Genomic DNA, 7,621 nt, shown 5'->3' on the forward strand with positions numbered 1-7,621 from the left:
CTCTTCACCCAAATCAATATTTATCTCTATCTATCTAACAGCGTTCCCTCCCCTCCCCTCCCACCCCTGGTAACCAACAAAGAAAATTCCCTCATAAGCTTTTAAGACCCCAGTCACTACTCAGCAAAGTAGGATATAGAATATTGTATTTGTGGACTATGTTATACCAGTTTACCTTAGTGTCCCCTGAGACTATGGATCCTGAGCCTCCATATCCAGCAACTCATCCTCTCAAGGTGTTTGATTATACTAAAACGTTTTCATAACTTTGTCCACTCTATGCTCTACTACACTCATGAATATATTTGCAGCACATATAAATACATAGGTATAGATGCCTCTGTCAAACCTATATATGTTCATGGGAATAGTCTCATTTGCTTCCCCACCTCTGTTCAAATTAAGTGTCTATCTTTGCATTTACTTGTAAATTATTGTTTTTACTATAATTGCAGGACAGTACTCATCTTTGTTACCTTTAACTCTTATGCTCCTCCTTGTATCTTCTACTGCTTTGATCATTTTGTGCTGCCTTCCCCCTTATTGTATATTGCCTTTCCCTTCATCCAAGTTAATAAGTATCTACCCTCTAGCCCAAGTCAATTCTTGAACATTCCCTCAAAACATCAGGTTTTGCTCATGATAAATGGTTTAGTAAATATTTGTTGATTAAAAGAATGAATGAGCATAACAATAATAAAAACCATGGTCCTTCAAATCAATTGGAAGTAAGGAGAGTATAAAGAAGGAGCTAACACAGCAGGTCTGGTTGTTTACTCTTTGCTGTCTCCAAGGGAACCTGGAACCATGACTGAACCTTGACCAACCCCTGGGAATGTGTCCCTCAGAGAGTTCTTTATGTTAGTGATTGAAAATTTTGTTAAGTACACTGGCACAGTGGGTCATGTCATATAAGCTTGTCAGGTTGCTTTGCACAAATATGAAGATTGATGACATATACCTGTGTAGCAGGATATGCCTATGTGACCAACTCTTCATAAATTTCTCAGACCCCGAGACTTAAAAGGACTTTCCTGGGCAGAAACATACCACACATGTCTCTGTATTTCATTGCTAGAGAGAGAAAGCACTCCTGTGTGGCCTCAGATGGAAAATGACAAAAAAAAAAAGACTCTTTTTCTTGCTGTTTGCACCATAACTTTTGCTGTGATAAACCTTAGTCATGAGTATAAATTTTAAAAAATGAAAGGATGAATGAATGAATTGTTGAAAAATAGAATGAAATAGCCAGAAGACACATGTGCTATCTATTTATTTTCTAAGTCAGAATGGATGGAGCTCTATTGAGATGCATTTTCTGTAAACTGCAGGAAATAAAATATTCAGTATAGGTGATTAGAAGAGAATTTAAGGAGGACCTAAGTATTTCAATACTTCCATACCTCTTTTCTCACTTATCTACAAAGAGACACCTCTTGGATAGCCATTTTTCTCATCAAATCATTTGCCAAGAAATCCTACTTCCTTGCTGCTTGTTCTACACACCAAAACCAAAGGGGGGGGGGGGACACTGTAATCAAGTCAATTCCAACTCATAGCAAACCCTATTGGGTTTCCAAGGCTGTAAATCTTTACAGAAGTAGGTGGTCTCATCTTCCTCCCATGGAGAGGCTGGTTGGTTTGAACCACTGACCTTCTGGTTAGCAGCCAAAGCCTTACCCACTACACCACCACACACCTGATATGGTATATCCAAAATGCTTTTCTAAACATGTAAAAGAATGTTACAGTTGCATGCCACATCCTGCATGATCATAAGACAATCAGACATACACCAGCATGTGAGCTACACAACTGAATGTGCAGAGTGGGAAGAATGGTTTAGCTAAGGAAGAATAGAAATGAATTTGAACCTAGTGATGAAGACTGATGATACTAATAATAGGAAAAGAGAAGATAACCATATTTTTTAATCTATGCAACTATTTCCTGGATTCTAATCACACCTTCTGATAGAGAGGATATGGTAGGAGTAGAAAAAGAATTGGTGACTGTTTGATTAGCGTGACCTTTGGGAGTAAAGAGGTAAGAATGGGAAAGGAGAATAAATATTATGAAAACTCATAACCCTTTGAAAGGCCCTAATAATATGCATAATCAATTCATCTTGGTTTAGATTAAAAAAAAATTCTCTAAGCTCCTTTGTTCTCTGTGTGTCAAGAAGCTGTGGCAGGCATTTCTTCCTGAAGTTGACATTTTCATTTGTAGAGAAAGCCTGGAGACTTTGGTAATAGCTGATCATAGGAATCCTAGATAATCAGCTTGGGCCTTTTCCCATTGGTTTTACTCTAATTAGGTGATCACAGTCATCTCTTTTGACATATCTGCAAGGGGCTGGAGATATTTGGCAAGGAATCTATCAGTCATGCAGAGAGCTGTAATGGGCTAGGGCATAGAGGTAATAATTAGCAACCTCACCTCGACTTCATGTTATCCAACTGGAAATTTGTCCAGAGGCTTGAAAAGTGGACAGAAAACTTTGTAAACATATAATACGTACAATCTTTGCTATATTTTATTCTAGGTTAAAAGATCTGACATTTGAATTATTTGATAGTAATAAAAATGGAGATAATTTTTGCATAAACCCAGAAATAGTAAGGAAAACTGTGAATAATAAATTTTGGTAAGTTGATATTATTTTGACACACTAACATAATTAGTTATTGAAAGGAATTCTATAACGAATATTTTGGTGATACAAGAAAACATTCCATAAGTTTCTGTGCACTTTCATTTTACAATTTTACAATTTGAATTTTTTCATTTTATAGTTTGAATTTTTCTAAAGTAGATTACCAGGCCTATCTCCCTTGTCTGTCTTAGTCTGTGAACTCCACTGAAACCTGTCCATCAGGTAAGACTGTGGTATTTGAAATACCTGTGGCATACCTTCTAGCATCATAGAACATGCACACCACAGTACAACAAACTGACAGACAGGTGATGGACTTAAGGTGTATTTATTTCAGTGCTCCAAGTTAGGGAGCACTTAAATAAATATACCTTAAACTACCACTGCTGACATAGCTTCCAGCATCAGAGTAACATGCATGCGACCACACTGCGACAAAATGACAGAGGGGCAGCGAATACATAAAAAGATAGATGATAGATAGATACGCACAAACACATACATACATACACACACACATATTCTCTTTCATCCTTCTAGAATGCATTGCAGAGGAAACACCATGGTGATGGTCTGTTTATTACTCTAATTTTAAACAATATTTTTAGACTGAATACAGTCTTCTTTTCCATATGTCTTGGAGCAAGAAGATGGACAGACAGTGAGTCCTGGCTGATTATAGTCATAACTGATAAGCTCTATTGAGACAGAAAGCCCTTGCTGGCTTCTCAAACCCATGAATTGGGCTTTAGAAAGGTATTGGGTTTCAGGTAAATCTTCCTTCTAATTCCATTTGTAGAGTAAACAGTTGTGGAACACCAGATCATAGTAACACCTAGAGCTAAAGTTTTTTCTTAATTTTGATCAACCAAGTGAGTATATCATTATTCTTGTCTCAGGAGCTCTGCTGAAACCAAATTCGCCACTCTTACTACATGGTAATGCAGGGTTATAACCAAAATTTACATGAAAATAAACAACAAATATTCCCCAAGTACCTATTATGTGGGCACTCTGCAGGCATAGTGCCTATGGCATTTGACTGCTAACCAGAAGGATGGTGGTTCAAACCCACCAGCCACTCCTTGAGAGGAAGGTTGAGCAATCTACCTCCATAGAGATATTACCTCAGAAACCCAAGCAGGGGTTGCTATGAGTCAGATTTGATTTGACAGTAGTGAGTTTGGTTTTCTGTTTTGGTTTACCTATTACGTGCCAATCAATAGGGGTGTGAAGTGTATGGTATAACCTCACAAAGCAGCAGAAAAATCAAACAATAACTATATAGTACCTCATGTTCAGCCACCAACCATCTATCAGTGGAGGTTTTCTTGTTGCTATAATGTTGAACAGGTTTCACTGAAGCTTCTAGATTAAACCATATTAGGAAGAAAGTCCTGGTGATATATTTCCAAAAATCAGCCAGTGGAAATCCTATGGATCACAATGATCCAGTCAGGGACCCATCATGGGGATGGTGAAGGGCCAAGCAGCATTTTGTTCCATCATGCATTGAGTTGCATGAGTTAGGGGCCAACTTGATTGCAGATGACAATAGTAACAGCAACAATATAGCACCAACTGTAAGAGCAAAGATGATTGATCAAATATTTTTTCTGTCCTTTCATCTCTTTTTCTTTTCCACACTACCTGCCACTCACCTTCTATATGGTGCCCTGACTCAACTGTATGGACCCTATATCTTTAAGCTGACTACTGGCTTCTCTAGATCACTCAGTGTGACTTCCTATGGAGACCTCAATTTTCCCATAGAAGCAAAATTCCTGACCTGTCCCTGCTTCTTCTCACATAACACTACTTAATCCTCCTATGTGCTGCTTCCTCAGAATAATTGATAGGCTCTTCCAAAGATGTTAATTGCTAGCAAAGGTGTAACAATCATTTGTATGTTAACAGCAGTCTATATAATACTTTAAACCACCTGTCTTTCACTTTGTCTATGGTGATGGTTGCATGTTGCTGTGCTGTTAGAAGCTATGCCACTGATATTTCAAACACCAGTAGCGTCATCCATTGTGGACAGGCTTTAGAAAAGCCTCCAAGACTAAGACAGACTAGGAAGAAAGGCCTAGCCATCTACTTCTGAAAACTAGCCAATGAAAACATTATGGATCACAACAGAAAATTGTCCAATATGGTGCTGGAAGATGAATCCCTTAGGTTAAAAGACACTCAAAACACACAGTGGCTGCAAAAATGGACTTGAACATACCAATGATTGTGAAGATGATACAGGACTACACAACATTTCCTTCTGTTGTAAATGTGGTTGGCAGGACTCAGAACTCAACGGCAACTAGTTTACTACTAGGAGCAAGGCTGTAAGCAACAGCTGACAACAATACATACTAAGAGACGTGAAAAGTCTGGTAAGGAGCTGAAATTTGTAAATTGTGTGCATGGGCTCTTCAATGCAAGCTTTCCAATCCTGTCACAGTTTCTAATTTGAAATATCTATTACTTTCTAGAGCCTTCTGGAGCCTTCTCTGATCTGAACATAGTTTAGGAGAAGAATTTCATTTTCCCCCACACAGATTGATTCTGTTAGTCAAAGACATCAGCAGCGAGTGCAAATTTGCATTTTGAATTTAGAATGATTTATTTTCAATGAAAAGTGTATCCTTGCTGCAGTTAGTCTAGTGGTGACTAGAAGATTAGAGATTTATGGTGAAAGAATGTTAGAAGTGCGAACTTTCCCATAAAGGAAAAGATTGGCACATTGGAATACATGATTTAAAATCTCTGTGTGCCAAAAGATTGCATAAGCAAGATTGCAAAACAATTACAGGAGAAAACAATTGCAACATACATAATCGAAGGGTTAGCATCAAGAAAACATAATAAGCTCCTATTACTCAATAAGCAAAAGGCAAACAGCTTAACTTAAATGGGAAAAATAAATAAATAAATAAACTGACCTCTCACAGGAAAACACAGATGATTAATAAATGCAGGAAAAGATAATTATCAGAACTAAACAAAGAAGTACACACTTTCTTTCTGCTTATCACATTAGCAAAGTTGAAAAATGATTAACGTGAGGAAATTGCACTATCAAACAGTGGAATGATAGAGCCAACTGGCTTTACTTTGTAAAGCAACCTGGCAAAATTTATCAAAAGCTTAAATTTCTTTTGACTCTGCAAAATTTATGAGGATTTGCCCTCACAAATATTTACACACAAGGGCAAACATATACATTCAAAAATCTTAATTATAGCTCTGAAAACAATGAAGCCTTTGAAATATTCTCAATGTTTACCAGTGGGGGAGGTGATAAATACAGACAGATACATCTACAGAACATATACAAAGCAGCTGAGAAATGTGTGTGAACGTTCCCTTGGAAAAGTGTCATGGAGGGGGGTTCAAGGTAGTGGATGAGGCAGATATACTTTTGAGACACTCTACAAGAAACACTACAAGTGAAACAGCTATAGATGACAATCCTGGAACCCAGAGCTTCAAAGGATAGGAAAAAGAAGTAGATCAAATACCAGTGAGAAGAGATGCATGAAAACCGACAACAAGGAAGCATATGGAGCAGCAAAATGGCAATCAGCATAGTGTGACTATTTTGAATTATTGTAAGCAGCATTCTGATCAGAGCAGGAACCAGAAAACCAGCTCTGCTTGCCCAGAATGGCACTAGCACCCACATCATTGATCAGCAAAGCTTTGGGAGCCAGTGACCCTATGCAGCTGTACCCACCACACCAGCCGCCCCACCCCCCACTGGGTGAGTGCCACCACCCACTCCAGCACCACTGGATTGATGACAAACGGTGGCCAAATCCTGCCTAGCCTTCCCTCAGTTGCTCTGCCCAACCACCAATCATAGGCTCGTGCCGACATTCCCACCTATTACCAGATCCACCCAGAACAGGTGGTGAGTGACCCAGTGCTGCCAAACTAGTGACCAGAGTTGCACACTCACACCGTAGGCCAGATATTTAAAACAAATAAATAAGAGAGACGCAAGCCAACGTACAATCAACAAATTAATGCAATACACCACACTGTCTCAGAGATTACAGAAAACTTCAACTCACACACACACACACAAACAGGACAAGATGGCTCAAACAAGTAACCAAAATACAAGGCCACAAAATCTCCCAGAGGAAGAAACACTATTGGAAGTACCTGATAAGGAATTCAAAAGAACTATATTTAGATACCTTCAATGAACTGAGAGGCAGATCAAGGAAAGTACAGACAAAATCAAGGAAAATAGATGAAAACAAAATCAAGGAAAACAAATGAAGAACAAACCAGCAAAATAAATGGAAAATTAGAAATCATACCAGAACAGCAAGTAGAAATCCGGAAGGTTTCAGAAATAGATAATGCATTGCAAAAGCAAAGGAATAGGATTGAATCAATGGAAGACAGAATTGATTAAATTGAAGACAAATTTCTTAATATTAATCTGTTAAAGGAACAATCAGGAAAAGAAGAAGAAAAAGATGAAGAAGAAGAAGAAGAAAGCCCAAGAATTATGTGAAACATCATCAAAAGAAATAACTTACATGTGATCAGCATTCCAGAACAGGAAGAAACAAGGCACAGAGAAAATTGCCAAAGATATGTTGGAAGAAAATGTCCCTAATAATAGGAAAGACAAGAGGATATACATTCAAGAAGCTCAGTTAACCCCAAATAGGATAGACTTCAAAAGAAAATCACTAAGATATATTATAATCAAACTTTCTGAAATCAAAGACAAAGAAAGAATCTTGAAATCAGCTCAAGAAAAATAAAAAATCACCTACAAAGGAGGACCAATAAGACTTAGCTCTTATTTCTCAGCAGAAGTCATGTAGGCAAGAAGGCAATGGGATGATTATATACATATATATATATATATATATATATATTGCAGTGTAGTAAATTACTTAGTGTGGCTTTTCTACCCATAAGTCTTTGTAAACTCCAAGGTGG

Source organism: Orycteropus afer, unplaced genomic scaffold (genome assembly GCF_000298275.1).
Source record: "Orycteropus afer afer isolate SDZICR_OR568_19922 unplaced genomic scaffold, OryAfe1.0 scaffold00012, whole genome shotgun sequence".
NCBI classification, from domain to species: domain Eukaryota; kingdom Metazoa; phylum Chordata; class Mammalia; order Tubulidentata; family Orycteropodidae; genus Orycteropus; species Orycteropus afer.